Genomic DNA, 15,950 nt, shown 5'->3' with positions numbered 1-15,950 from the left:
TATTTCATTCAGTGATATCTAGGATGTGGGATTTCAGTGTTCCCTTTATTTTTTTGAAGAAGTATATAAAAATTCAATGCAAATAATATGCCTAGGATAATCAAAGAGTTTACTATTACAGTTACATGTGTATCTTAGGCCAAGTAATGACCCATCGGAAAATCGTGAAAACAAGCAAAAGTGATGAAAACTGACATAGGATTAGAATATAAAATATGTAAATACCTCTTTATTGATCAAGTATAAAATTAGTAGGGTAGGAATAACAACAAGATACAACAGTGGACATTGATCATAGTGACAATCACTATAAGTTGGTGGTAAAAAAATCATTTACAATTATTTCATTAATTCAAAGCTTATTTAATTATATTTAACACTCTATACTTCAAATTAGATGGTTAGCTTGAAATTAAAACTTATGTGTGTCTGCAGATGTGCTGTAGACTAGATAAAATGAAAATGTGCATAGATGTCAATAAAAATAAAGTGGTCAAGTAGTATAGTTGACCTAAATAAAAAGGGCAGGTATAATTGGATATATATGTATCCTATAGAATCAAATAAAGTGCATAGGAACCTGTTAGAAAACTGAGGAATCGGAGTAAACCATAAACCACAAAAGATTTGTAAACAGAAACAAATCTAAATTTTATTAATGCACAAAAACAAACATACATAAAAAATGAGAAATATGTATCCAGGTAAACATGGAGACATATAGAGGAGGCATGGAGGTAAGCAAGGGAGGGAGAGACAGCCAGCAATGTGAAAGTAATAAGACCAGCAAGACGGATACAGGGAAAAGCTCATAGCACCAGCCCAGCAATAAGAGCAATACAGATAAAGTGCAATGTGTGGATCAAATAAAGAACTGGTCATCAATAACTCCTATCTGCTTACCCATGATGTGTCACAGCAGCTGTCTCCTGCCCCGCTACCCCTGATGCGTGTTTCGCGTTCAGCTTTATCGAAGGGGATAGTGTAATGTTCCGAAATGGCTGCTTAAATATGCCCCAGTAAAGCGCCCCAGAAAACTCTGTACACTTCCGCTCACCTCCTCCACCGCCATCGCATTACTGTGCACATGCTGGTGAACTTGCACCCTGTGATGTCACAGAGCATGCGCACAGTAACTGATTCGATAGCTACAGACGGAGCAATATGTAAACAAAGTCCCAGTGCACATGTACACCCTCAGCAGCCATATTATCAGAGAGCGCAGTCAAATATGGAAGTGGCCATCTTGGGTAAGAATATTAATATGTATAAGGAATGTAGCAATGAGCCCCCAGCAAAGACAAAAAAAATAAGGGTGAAAAAGTGAGAAAAAAGTGAGAAGTGAGAAAAAATGAAAATTAATGAAAAAAAAGTATAATATATTAAGTGAACCACAATATGAAAAATCCATGACAAAGTGCCTATAGTATTATACAGAATCAATAAGGAAAAATAGAAAAATATCATAAGGCATAAAAAATGCCAAGCAAATGTGATAACATATCCAATAGTGATAACACTGAGAATAATATATAACAAGATATAACAAGAATAATCAGAGAAATACAGAAATAGAGGACTACATAGAATTATAAAACATAAAAAAATATATATTCATAGAATCATAGTTTCAGAAATTCATGATATGTGTATTCCCACTATGGTTGCAAAAATGCATAAAATAATTCCCCAATGGTACAAAGCTTTAAGCTACCGATTAAGAAATATGAGAGGGAGGCTTTTCGCCAGGAACAAGGATACTTACCAAATGCTCCCCTGTGACCCCACCCAGTCTTTTTCTGCTTTACTGGAACAGATTTTGTTGAATGCATATGAGCCGGGTATTGTCCCAAAGAAAATAATGGATGGGCTTTTACATGCAGGGAAAGGTGCCTGAGGGATCATCTTGAAAGAATCCACTGTGTGGCAAAACAAAGATCATACTTTAATTCTGGTGGCCCCAGACATGGCTGCTTTCCCTGCAGGTCATGCATTGCTTGCCCTAACATCCTGAAGTGTGGGACCTTCACCTCATCTGATGGGAGCAAGGAATTTAAAATCCATGACTTTATTTCATGTAACACCACTCACGTGATTTATTATGCTACCTTGTACCTGCTCCCTCATCAATGTGGGTCTCACGTCTAGGGAGCTTAAGACAAGAACTCGTGAACATGTGTGCGAGATTCTTGCCACAAAGGAGGCAATGGGTGTGTCAACCCTGAAGACCATACCTAGACGTTTTAGGATTTCCCATGGGTCTGATCCCAGTGGTTTGAAGGTAAAGGTGTATCGATAGGGTACATGATGGTTCTAGCGGTGGCAATATGGCACAGATTTTGGCTCAACATGAGTGTAGGTGGATTGTCACTCTCGACACTATGTCTCCAAAGGGTTTGAGTGAAAAACTCAGCTTTGTCCCCTTTTTGTGACTTGTTCCTGCCTATATGACTTGTTCTCGCCCATGATACATGATTCTTTCCCCTCCATACATTTTTTCATCTTTTTGTGTGTTTTATTGTTCTTGTGGTTTCTCTGCAATTTTGGTTTTTAATTGATGCTTTGTCCTTTATCTTTAGTTTTTATTGTTGGTCCTCCTTATTTGTATCCTTACTTATGGACTGCGCTCTCCGATAATATGGCCACCAATGGTGCACATGCGCACTGGGATTTACACGTTGCTCTCTCTGTAGCTATCGACTCAGTTACTGTGCGCATGCATGACGTCACATGGTGCAAATTCACTCGCATGCGCACAGTAATGTGACAGCAGTGGAGGAGGTAAGCGGAAGTGTACAGAGTTTTCTGGAGCGCATGCACTGCTGCCATCGGCACTTTACTGGGGCATATTTAAACAGCCATTTCGGGACATTACACCATTCCCTTCAATAAAGCTGAACGCGAAATGCACGTCACTGGTCACGGGGTGGGCGACAGCTGCTGTGACACATCATGGGTAAGCGGATAGGAGTTATTCATGACCAGTTCTTTATTTGATCCACACATTGCACTTTATCTGTATTGCTCTTATTGCTGGGCTAGTGCTATGACCTTTTTCCTGTATCCTTCTTACTGGTCTTATTACTTTTACATTTTTACCTGGATACATATTTGTCATTTTTTCCTTATGTTAGTTTTTGTGCATTAATAAAACTTAGTTTTGTGTCTGTTTGCAAATCTTTGGTGATTTATGGTTTACTCCGATTCCTCAGTTTTCTAAAGGCTTTTGGGAGTACTCTGCCTTTTTATATGTTTTTTGAATGCTTTATAACTGCAATCAAAGTGCTGAAAGTGAAAGTCCCATAGTGGGACTAAGTAAAAATAACAAAAAAGTAAAAAAAAGTAAAAGAAAATTGTAAAAATTATTTTTTTTTAAATCACAAAAATTATAAAAATATGATGTACCCATAAACAATTATTTTTATTAAAAAAAGAAACAAAAAAGTACACACATTTGGTAACGCTTTGTCTGGAACAATCTTACCTATAAAACTGTCCCACTAGTTAACTCCTTCAGTGAACACCATTAAAAAGGAGGCAAAAAAACATGCTTTTCCATTATACCATTGAATAAAAAGTGGAATAAAACGCAATCAAACACGAATGTAAATGAAAATGGTATAGCTAAAAATGTAATCATGTCCCACAAAAAACAAGCCACCATACAGCTACATCAGCAGAAAAGTAAAATTATAGCCCTCAGACTAAAGAGATGTAAAAATAATTATTTTTTGCTATAAAAGGTTTTGTGCAAAGTACAAAAACAAAAAAATTATATAAATGGTATCTCTGTAATTTTACTGATCAATTTTATCACATGGTGAATGGTATAAAAAACACAACAAAAAACAATTCCTGAATTGCTGGTTTTTGTTCATACAGCATCCCAAAAATAGAAATAGAAAGCGATCAAAAAATGTCAGGTGCCCAAAAATGGTACTAATAAAAACGTCTGCTTGTCCTGCAAAAAACAAGCCCTCACATGACTCTGTGAAATATAGAAAAATTATAGCTCTCAAAAGCATCTTTTTAGAGTGTGACAGTAGCTAAACATAAAAAATAGATATAGATCTAGTATCGTTGTAATCGCAACGAGCAGAAGAATAAATGCAACTAATCACTTATACTGCACAAGGAACAATGTAAAAAATAAATAAAACCAATTATTGACCTGCTGTTGATTAATTCATTCTGTCTTCCAAAGATCGCAGTATGGCTCAGCTCACATTTATCCTGAGCTCTGCGCTGAGTGCTTACACTGGGGTTTTCATGTATGTATGACATGCTCATCATGTCACTCTCCGCAAGGAGAAACGATACTTCTTGGATCCCGGTCAGACGCCTCTCAATCAGCCAAACCAGATCTCCACTTTGCACTAACGAGGGGCAGTACCCCGAAACACAGTGTCTGCAAATTGAGATTCTGGTTTGGCTATTATCCTAAGTCATGTGACAAGGCTCGTTAAAGGGTCGACATTGACTGTTAGGATTGCTACTTCCAATAGGTGGCACTAGAGTTCTAGTCCTCTTCCTCTCTGAAGAGACAATTTCCATATTTCCCAGAGGAGCATTACGGCTTTAAGTCTCCTCACCTCGACATGCTTATCGTGTTACTCTCCGCAAGGAGAAACGATACTTTTTGGATCCCATGTATGTGTCACGGGGAGACAAGGAGGGCAAGAGCTAATAACCCGGGCCCCTGCAATTTCCCTCAGACTAGGAAAACCCTGTCTGACCCTCTACCTGAAGTTTACACTGAAGGTGTGCATGTCCAGGCCTCCACCCTCACCCTGACTCCTGATTCAGCCCTAGACTGAACACCACAGCCCACCACCCAGTGAATGCAATAGACCAATACCCACAGTTATAACAAACAAGGATAAAGGACAATATACACCACGCCGCAGTCAAACAGGAATACACTATAAATGTGCAGGGCAAAATAAATACAAATATAGGAAGGAGTAAATAAGACAAAGGAAAATACACCACCAGCAACGATTCTCCAACAACCAGCTCTCCACTCCGGACCGAGATAACTACGGATAAGACAGAAGCTATAATCGGTGACGCCCAAAGATCAGGAGAACCATTTAAAGGAAATGGGCATGGCCCAGCTTCCAATCCGAGGATCAGGTAAATTAACCCCGGAGCAGCCAGACGAAAACTAGCCGACGCCAATGAGCAAACAGTGCTCAAACGCGGAATTACCGCTGTCTGTCAGATGACCTGGTCTGAACAGTGTCCGACATGACAGTATGTCTCTGAAATGCATCATTCAGACAAACCTCAGGCGGAAGATTCCCTATAATGAGGCAAATGGAGGCACTGTGGATGCCAACTGGCCTAAAATACTTCTTTTTCTTTTTAGGAGTGTATAAAAGTGCCCTTGGCCACAGTTTTGTGCATCCCTGAAAAAGACATCTCTGAACAGAGGCCACACTGAGTACAGAGTAACTCTGTCGCCTCATTTTAGTAAATGGATCTTGTGAGAGTTTCATCTGAATCATGTCACGGAAACCACTATATACGTCCTTGGTGTGGATCGCTGGATAAATGTGATCCCAAACATTATGTAAAATGTTCCCAATAAAATCTTCAACTCAATCCACAAAAAAAGTCCCCATTCACGTCCGTCATTCGTTAACAGAAATGTAGGTGGCTTTCATGTTACATGTAGTTCAAAGGCTCTTGGAAAGCACTGTGGCTCCTTGCCCCCAATAGAAATCCAGCAAATTCTGCATTTCCAAATCCAAATGTCCCCATACCTTCTGAGCCCCACATTGTGTCCAAATCACATTTAGCATCCATATGTTTGCCATTTCTGTAACGATGAGAGCCCATTTAATTTATAGGTGCATGTCTTCAGAAGCAAAAGCTGGGCATAATGTACTGGTCACTACAACGTACTAAGCACTACAATGTATGAGCACTATAATAGCAGATTTGAAATTTTAACTCAACATCCACTGCTGCGTGACTCTGGAAAACACCCATGGAGTCAAAATTATCAATACACTTGTAGATGAATTCCCAAGGGAGTATGAATTCCAAATTGGGCTCACTTGAGGGGGAGTATTCTGCTCTTCTAGCAACTAGGGGCTCTATATATGGGGTCTGTAAACTATTCTAGGAAAATATTCGCTCCAGGAGGCAAATAGCGATCTATCCCTTCCTAGTCTCGCTGTGTGGCTAAGCGGTACTGAACATCCACATAAGGGGTATTTCCACATTCAGCAGAAATCATGGGACAAATTTTAGTGTCATTTTTATCTATTTCCTCTTGAGAAATATGTAAAATATGGGGCTGAAACAAAAAATTTATGGTACAAATGTAATTATTATTATTATTATTGAATTCCTTGAGAGGTGTAGTTTGTAAAATGGGGTTGTGGCACCCCAGGAGTCTGGTTGCCACAGTGGCATTGCTTCCCTCACAGGGGGTGATGTCATGCCTGGGAGCAAAGAGGGATCCCCTTGCCAAGTAACATCAGCATGCAACACAATTTCCTTACTCCAGGCCAGAAGGGAAAGCTCTAACTCCTGATTTCAGGGGCGCTTCCCTATAAGTTCTGGCCTGGAGGCAGAGTTAGTCAGTTGGCATCTGAGAGAGGAGAGAGGAGGAAGGAGTTGAGGAGAGCCTGGGGAGTGGAGCTGTGACCAAGCTCCCCCAGAGCTGAGCGCGAGAAAACCGGACTCCAGAGTCTGTGGTTGTGCGGGTACTGAAGGCTCGGCAACTAAATCTGGAGTGCAGGAGATTGCAGGTCTCCTGGCCTCATCTGACACCTAAAGGCACAGCAGCATACCAGAGCCCAGAGTCGCCACGAGGGAATGACACCTGTAACAGGCTCAAGCTGCCTGCCATGTGGGTAATGGTCAATTTAATGGACTGACTGAGAGAGGAACTTGTGCAGAGCTTAAGGCAACAAGGACCCAGAGAACAGCGCTGTAGGAAGGCCTCCAAATCCACCTGGCTAGGTGGATTCTGAATTGCTTCCAGGCTGCCCGGATCTCCATTACCACATTACCCATGCCCTGGACTGCACCTTCAACCAGTGATTAAAGGTAAAGAAAACTACAGCCCTTGTGTCCTCTAGTCATTTCCCGCACCCTCAGTCTTGCACCCCAATGTCCACGATCCCCTTACAAAACTGTACCAGTAGTCTGTTGTGAACTCTGTTTTTGGGCTCCCTCTTGTGGTCACAACTGGTACTGTGTGAGTGCTGTCTTTGGGCTCCCTCTGGTGGTTCTTTGTGTCATTCTGCAGGTCTGAGGCAGGATCAGCTGTCTCGTTATCTCTTAGCTGGTTTCCTATTTAGTTCACCTGGACTCTCAGTTGTTGCCTGCTGTCAATGTCTTCAGTGCTATTTTGGAGCTCTCCTGCAGTCCTTCGTTATCAGTCTCTTCAAGAGAAGCTAAGTTTTGCTTGGTTCATTTTTTGACCATCAGTGGTCACATGTTTCTTGGTTTATTTTTGTCCAGCTTGCTAATATGTGATTTCCTTGCTTGCTGGTAGCTCTAGGGGGCTGAGTTTCTCCCCTCACACCGTTAGTTGGTGTGGGGGTTCTTGTATTCTCAGCGTGGATATTTTGCATAGGGTTTTTTACTGACCGCACAGTTCCCTATCTGTCTTCTGCTATCTAGTATTAGCGGGCCTCATTTGCTTAATCTGTTTTCATTTCTACGTTTGTGTTTTCCCCTTACCTCACCGTTATTATTTGTTGGGGGCTTCCTATATCTTTGGGGTGATTTATCTTGAGGCAAGTGAGGTCTTACTTTCCCTCCAGGAGTAGATAGTTTCTCAGGCTGCGTCGAGACGTCCAGGATTTTAGGCACGTTCACCGGCTTCCTTTAGTGTGTTGGTTAGGATCAGGTTTGCGGTCAGTCCAGTTACCACCTCCCAGCTCGTGTCTATGTTCATAAACTTAGCTAGTCCGTTTTGTGATCCTCAGCCACTAGGATCATAACAGTAGTCCTGGCACCCCGCTCCACCTGTGGGGAGCAGAACCATCCCAGCTGCATCACCATCGACCCCAGTGTTCTTCTTAACAGTGGGTTTCCACTGTTTACATCAGGAGCTCTTCAAAAGCGACATGGCATCTGCTCTCGATTCCAGCCAATTTTGCGTTCCAAAAGTCAAGTGGTGATTCTTCCCTTCCGAATCCTGCCATGTGCCCAAAAATGCAAAACTTGGGTCTAAAATAAATTTTTTGTAAAAAAAAGTTAAATATTTATTTTTTCCTTCCACATTTCATTAATTACTGTGACCACTTTGAGGGGTGCAGTTTTTTAGAATAGTGCCAATTTTGGGTATTTTCTGTCATATAGGCCCCTCAGTCACTGCAAATGTGATGTGGTCACTAGAAAAAATGGTTTTGTAAATTTTGTTGGAAAATGAGAAATCGCTGGTAAACTTTTAACCCTTCAAATTTCCTAAAAAAAAAAATAATGTTTCATATATTGTTCTGATGTAAAGTAGACATGTGGGAAATGTTATTTATTAACTATTTTGTGTATCATAACTCTCTGGTTAAAGGGCATACAAATTAAAAGTTTGAAAATTGCAAAACTTTCAACATTATTGCCAAATTTGCATTTGCTTTTGAAAAAAATCGGAAGTCATATGTGACAAATTTTTCCACTATCGTAAAGTAGTTTTGGCTGGGACCTCAGGGGTTAAGACTTTTCAGCCTATCTCTGTCTGTGTTTGGGCTTTATATGGCCGCAGCTGGGCTCTGGTCTTTGTCAGTTACACTTCTGCCCTCGGCTGAGTAGTTTGACCCTTGTGTGCTTGTGTCTTGTGCCGTTTTTGCTGTTGTCTATTGATTCTGTACTGCTCATTCGTTCTGCCTGGTTTCTGACTTCTGCTCCATTCTGACTACTCATTCTGCCTACCCCTGGTACTTTTGTTGCCCTCTCCAGTTTATGACACTTGGCCTATATTTGATTCCTCTTTTGTACCTCGCTTCTGTACCTCGCTGACCTCTCGATTTTGACTTTGGCTCTCCTGACCTTCTCGGCCACCATCCTCCACTGTCTTCTCTGGGAGTGCTGTGGCTTACTCCGCCCCTGGTTCCACCCCCTGCAGTTACGTGCCGCAGGTCCTGCATGCCAGCGGTTGCGCTCCATCCCGGTAAGCTTTCCGTGCGCTGCATTGACCCACTCATCCAGAACATAGAGGAACACGTGTACTGAGTTAGCCTTGCCAGTCACGGTTTTCCTCACATTATAACTGACTGTCACAGTCTCCTGGCACTGGCGGTAGTGTGGACCCCATGCAAACCCTTTCTGAGCAGGTGAAGCACCTGACTCAGATAATCCAGAAATTGACTATGGAGCAGCAAGCTCTTGCTCAGAATCAGCAATTGGTATCTGATGCGGTGCAAGGAGTCCTGTCATCAGGGGTTAAGGGGGCAGAGGCTAGAGATACTACTCTAATTCCTCCTGAACCTCCAGTTAAGTTGCTGGATACATTTGCTGGGGATAAAGTGAAATTTAGAGCCTTTAAGGAGGGCTGTAAGCTTTTTTTTTTCGTTAAGACTCCGCTCTTCTGGGGATGAAAGTCAGAGGGTGGGGGTCATAATCTCTTTATTAAGGGGAACCCCGCAGGCTTGGGCCTTTTCCTTCCCTTCCACAGCCACTTAGAGAATGTCTGTGAATGCATTTTTTGAGGCCCTTGGGCATATCTACAATGAGCTTGATCATGTGCGGCTGGTTGAGGACATGGTGATGAGTTTTTGTAAGGGAAGCACTCGGCCGAGTGGTTCTCTACTGAGCTTAGATTCTAGGCTGCTAAGGTTTCCTGGGACAATGCTGCCCTTCGGGGCTTGTTCTGCAGAGGCCTCTCTGAATGCCTGAAAGATGCCTTAGCCCTTCATCCTCCACCTGACTCTCTGGAGGATGCCATGACCCAGGCTGTCCGTATGGACCATAGGTTGTGGGCAAGAGGGGTGATGCAATTAGAAACCCAGTTGTTCCCCGGTGTGAGGGAAGCTGCATCCTCATCTGAGGCCATGGAGTTGGGCGCAGTCACCCTCAAGGAGAAAGAGAGGAGACACCGTCGTGAGAAGCAGCTGTGCATTTATTGTGGGGAGTCTGGACACTGGAGGAAGGACTGTCTCTCCTGCCCTTCATCAACCAAGGTGTCGGGAATTGACTAGGTCTGGGTAGTTGCCGAGAAGACTATCCAGACCCACAGGTACACTTTTACTCATTTTCTACAGTTTTGCTGCAAGTGGAAATTCTGGTGGACGACTGTAATTTTTCTACAGCTTTTGTTGACTTGCGGTTCGTCCATCAACTTGGTCGACTCTCAGTTGCTTTCTCAATGCAAGATAGGGATAGTCAGGCTTAAGTCTTCAATTAAAGTGGTGGCTATTGACTCTTCTCCCCTCACCAAGGAAGGGATTCTCTATGTGTCGGAGGTTTTTTCACTCAAGGTGGGCTCTGTTCATGTTGAAAAAATAAGTTGTTTTTTCTTGGAAAATCTGCCTGTTGGGTTGGTGTTGGGGATGCCTTGGTTGCAACATCACAACTCCATCATCAATTGGGAGACTGGAGAAATTGGTCAATGGGGCCTAACTGTTTCAATCAATGTTACAAATATGCATTTTTGTCTGAACCTGTCAAATCTGTCTCTGTGTCGTCTGTCGGTCTGGAGGGTATTCCGAAGTACCTGAAAGACTTTAAGGACGTGTGATCTGAAAGCGAGGCTAGGTTTTACCACCACATAGACCCTTTGATGGCGCCTGTTATGATCCTAGTGTCTTAGGATCACAAATCTAACCAGCTAAGTAGAAAATAATAGGACGAGCTCTGGGGATGTGGTAACTGGACTAACCACAAACCTGATCCTAACCGCACACACTATAGGCAGCCGTGGAACGTTTCCTGAAATCCTAGACGTCTCTTCACGGCCTGAGAAACTGACTACCCCTAAAGAGAAAGTAAGACCTCACTTGCCTCAGAGAAATCCCCCAGAGATATAGAAGCCCCCCACAAATAATAGCGGTGAGTTAAGAGGAAAAGACAAACGCAGAGATGAAACAGGTTAAGCAAATGAGGCCCGCTAATGCTAGATAGCAGAAAATAGCAAGGGATCTGTGCGGTCAGTAAAAAACCCTATGCAAAAATATCCACGCAGAGAATGCGAGAACCCCCACACCAACTAACGATGTGGGGGGAGCAACTCAGCACCCCAGAGCACCAGCAAGCAGGGAAATCACATATTAGCAAGCTGGACAAAAACTCATCATATACTAGGAAACATCTTGAACACAGATGAGCAAAAATAAGCAAACAGAACTTAGCTTCTCTTGGAGAGACTAATAACGGATGTAGACAGGAGCAATCAGAATAGCACTGAATCCAACGGCAACAGGCAAGGAATGAAGGACCAGGTGGATTAAATAGGAAACCTAACTAGCAGATGACGAGACAGCTGATCCTGCCAGAAACCTGCAAAATAACAAAAAGAGCCACCAGGAGGAGCCAAAGAGAGAACTCACACAGTACCACTCATGACCACAGGAGGGAGCCCGGAAACAGAGTTCACAACAGGCGCCATTGAATTGGTTCCTGGGGCTTAATTGCCAAAAGCCTGTCTGTTCAATTTGTCCGGTCCTGAGCATTCTGCCATGTAGGAGTACATAGCAGAAAGCCTCCACAAGGGGCATATACGTCCTTCCATCTTTCCTGTGGCTGCCGGATTCTTTTTTGTTAAAAAGAAAGATGGCAGCCTACGTCCCTGCCTCGACTTTCGAGAACTAAACAAAATAACTGTGAAAAATACATACCCTCTTCCCCTTATCCCTGATCTATGTAATCAACTGTCTGGGGCTAACTGGTTCTCTAAACTTGATCTCCGGGGAGCCTATAATCTGATAAGGGTTCGAGAGGGAGACGAGTGGAAAACGGCCTTCCTCACATCTGAGGGTCTCTTTGAAAACCTGGTTATGCTGTTTGGTCTTACTAATGTTCTCGCCATATTTCAGAATTTCATTAATGTAGTATTTGCTGATCTTATAGGACGTTTTGTTGTTATCTATTTTGATGACATTTTGGTGTATTCCCCAGACCGTCATTCTCATTTGCAACATTTAGAAACTGTTCTCCAAAAGCTCAGGGAAAATCAGTTGCTAGCTAAATTGGAGAAATGTTCATTTTTCGTACAGGAACTGTCTTTTTTGGACCTGATTTTGTCCTGTGAAGGGTTTTGTATGGATCCTAAGTAGGTACAGGCTATTGCTAACTGGGTTCAACCCCTGGATCTTAAGGGACTTCAGTGCTTCTTAGGGTTCGCCAATTATTATCGTAAATTTATTAAGGGGTTTTCACAAGTTGTCAAACCCCTTACTGATTTTACACATAAGGGCGCGGATATAAAAAATTGGTCGCAGCCTGCCCAAAATTCCTTCTTGACTCTGAAAACATGTTTCATGTCCTCCCTGATTTTGGTGCAGCCAGAATTGTTTAAAACTTTTATTGTGGAGGTGGTTGCCTCTGAGGTGGGGGTAGGAGCGGTGTTTTCTCAGGGACCTGCCATTTTGACCAATCTCAAGCCATGTGCCTTCTTTTCCAGGAAGTTCTCTTCAGCCGAAAGAAATTACGATGTGGGCAATAGAGAACTTCTTGCGGTCAAATTGGCATTTGAAGAATGGAGGCACTTTTTGGAAGATGTGGCTCATCCAATCACTGTTATTACGGATCATAAAAATTTTGCCGATTTTGAGTCTGCTAAAAGATTGACTCCCAGACAGGCCTGTTGGTCCCTTTTTTTTCTAGGTTTCAGTTTTCTATTACTTTCCATCCTGGGTCTAAGAATGTTAAAGCTAATGCTTTGTCTCGAAGTTTTGATTAATTATCTCCCCCCGAGCTGCTGTCCTTCATTCTTTATCCTCGGGAAGTGGTGGCTGGGGTCTCGTTGGAGTTGGAGCAGGATATTGTGGGGGCTCAGTCTCTTGCCCTTGCCTCCAATCGGGGGGTAAATTGTTTGTCCTGGAGAGGTTTCAGCTTAGGCTCCTTCAGGAGTTCCATGAGTCGAAGCTTAGTACTCATCCTGGTATTTCGGCCATACGGGAGGCAGTGGCAAGAATTTTTTGGTGGCCTTCACTGGGTATGGATATCAAAAGATTTATATCCATATGTGGGGTTTGTGCCCATTCTAAGAGCTCCCGTTGCCGGCCGGCCAGGGAACTGGTGCCTTTCCCAGTTCCTGATAGACCATGTGAAATATTAACAACTAGCACACTCCAATAAATGTGATGCAAAGGGGTTTGTTTAATATACATACAGTAGTCACAAACGTTTCAGTCTACAATTGACCTTCATCAGCGTGCTAAAAAGTAGCGGAGACGGTATAGATGGCAGAACCCCAGCAGAGATTAATTAATTTGCATAAAAATTGTAGTGGGTAGAATAGGGAAAATATACATACATATCTATGTGTATGTACAGGCCAGTATTAGATGGCAGGTTAGTCCGACAAGCGGGGGAGAGGGAAGCACGAGGACTACGCGGTATCCACCGCATTTGTTTGGAGGCTTCAGCAGGTAATCATCTCTGCTTTTTTCTCTGTGATTTTTTTCAATTTTCTGGAGGATTTTTAAGTCCTCTTTTTGTGTCTGTGAGCTTTTACTTAATATTTAGCGTTAGGACTGTCAAAATGTAAGGACCCTTGACGCAGGTTGCCAGCTTACGTATTGAGGCCCCAATATAAACTAATACCTTACATACATTGATATGTGGTTTTTTGCACTTTATCTTGCAGGGCGCAGTCGGACCAAGATGGCTCTGTAAACTGTAGGCCTCTATTCACACAGCATGCATTTTGTAGCACTGGGCGGCCCACCTGTGTGTGCATTAGGGTACTGTCACACCGTGCAATTTTCGTCGCTACGACGGCACGATCCGTGACGTCGCAGCGTCGTATGAGTATCTCTCCAGCGTCGTAGACTGCGGTCACACTTTGCAATCACGGCGCTGGAGCGATGCCAAGGTTCGCTGGTAACCAGGGTAAACATCGGGTTACTAAGCGCAGGGCCGCGCTTAGTAACCCGATGTTTACCGTGGTTACCAGCGTAAAAGTAAAAAAAAAAAAAAACGTACATACTCACCATCTGATGTCTGTCAGGTCCCTTGCCGTCTGCTTCCCTCTCTGACTGAGTGCAGCCGTACAGTGAGAGCAGAGCGCAGCGGTGACGTCACCGCTGTGATCTGCTCTCACTTTCCGGCCGGCGCTCACAGTCAGAGCGGGAAGCAGACTACTAGGGACCTGACAGACATCAGATGGTGAGCATGTACGGTTTGTTTTTTTTTACTTTTACGCTGGTAACCACGGTAAACATCGGGTTACTAAGCGCGGCCCTGCGCTTAGTTACCCGATGTTTACCCTGGTTACCAGCGAACGCATCGCTGGATCGCTGTCACACACAACGATCCAGCGATGACAGCGGGAGATCCAGCGACGAAAGAAAGTTTCAAACGATCTGCTACGACGTACGATTCTCAGCAGGATCCCTGATCGCTGCTGCGTGTCAGACACTGCGATATTGTAACGATATCGCTAGAACGTCACGAATCGTACCGTCGTAGCGATCAAAATTGCACTGTGTGACAGTACCCTTAGTAATAGGCTGTAAACCAGATGCTCTGCATTGCCTGTGTGAACAATGCCACATACAGACTATTATCTCTTATCTTTTTGTGCACTAATGCCAAACAGCCAACACTGGATTGAAAGTGGTTGTTTCATTGGTATTTTTTGCACCTCTGTTTTTTGCCATCATTAATCGGGTCCGATGCGCCCTGCTAGTGCATTTGTTTGGAGGCTTCAGCAGGTAATCATCTCTGCTTTTTTCTCTGTGATTTTTTTACATTTTCTGGAGGATTTTTAAGTCCTCTTTTTGTGTCTGTGAGCTTTTACTCAATATTTAGCGTTAGGACTGGCAAAATGTAAAGACCCTTGACGCAGGTTGCCAGCTTACGTATTGAGGCCCCAATATAAACTAATACCTTACATACATTGATATGTGTTTTTTTTTGCACTTTATCTTGCAGGGCGCAGTCAGACCAAGATGGCTCTGTAAACTGTAGGCCTCTATTCACACAGCATGCATTTTGTAGCACTGGGCGGCCCGCCTGTGTGTGCATTAGTAATAGGCTTTAAACCAGATGCTCTGCATTGCCTGTGTGAACAATGCCACATACAGACTATTATCTCTTATCTTTTTGTGCACTAATGCCAAACAGCCAACACTGGATTGAAAGTGGTTGTTTCATTGGTATTTTTTGCACCTCTGTTTTTTGCCATCATTATTCGGGTCCGATGCGCCCTGCTAGTGCATTTGTTTGGAGGCTTCAGCAGGTAATCATCTCTGCTTTTTTCTCTGTGATTTTTTCAGTTATACTTCTGCCCTCGACTGAACAGTTTGACCCTTGTGTGCTTGTGCCTTGTGCTGCTCTTGAATGTTATCCTGTTACTGACCCAGTTCTGTCCCCCGTTTTTGCTGTTGTCTATTGATTCTGTACTGTTCATTCGTTCTGCCTGGTTTCTGACTTCTGCTCCATTCTGACTACTCGTTCTGCCTTCCCCCTGGTACCTTTGCTGCCTTGTCCAGTTTCTGACACTTGGCTTGTATTTGATTCCTCTTTTGCACCTCCCTTCTGTACCTCGCTGACCTATTGGTTTTGACCTCGGCTCTCCTGACCTTCTCTTGTTCTGTCGGTGCCCGCCGTCCTCTGCTGTCTTCTCTTGCTCCACCCCCGGTTCCACCCCCTGCAGTCACGTGCCGCAGGTCCTGCATGCCAGTGGTTGCTCCCTATTCCGGTAAGCTTTCCGTGCACTGCATTGCCCTAGTCATCCAAAACATAGCGGAACACATGTACTGAGCTAGCCTTACCAGTCACGGTGTTCCTCACAAATATTCTGTGATAGAATTGCAACCAATAGG

General features: G+C 43.4%; 1 long non-coding RNA gene across 2 annotated transcripts in view; it reads left to right on the top strand.

Moving 5' to 3' along the window:
* Window positions 1-750: 750 nt before the first annotated feature.
* Window positions 751-15,950, top strand: part of LOC143773454 (uncharacterized) — a 100,735-nt gene continuing 85,535 nt past the window's right edge. For both annotated transcript variants that reach the window (XR_013215189.1, XR_013215190.1), the window contains exon 1: window positions 751-1,250. This is a non-coding gene — a long non-coding RNA (uncharacterized LOC143773454). The remainder of the gene's footprint in view (window positions 1,251-15,950) is intronic.

This window comes from Ranitomeya variabilis, chromosome 5 (assembly GCF_051348905.1).
Source record: "Ranitomeya variabilis isolate aRanVar5 chromosome 5, aRanVar5.hap1, whole genome shotgun sequence".
In the NCBI taxonomy this organism is placed as follows: Eukaryota; Metazoa; Chordata; class Amphibia; order Anura; family Dendrobatidae; genus Ranitomeya; species Ranitomeya variabilis.
Note: the sequence above shows the minus strand (reverse complement) of the source record. Positions and strands in the feature narration are given on the sequence as shown.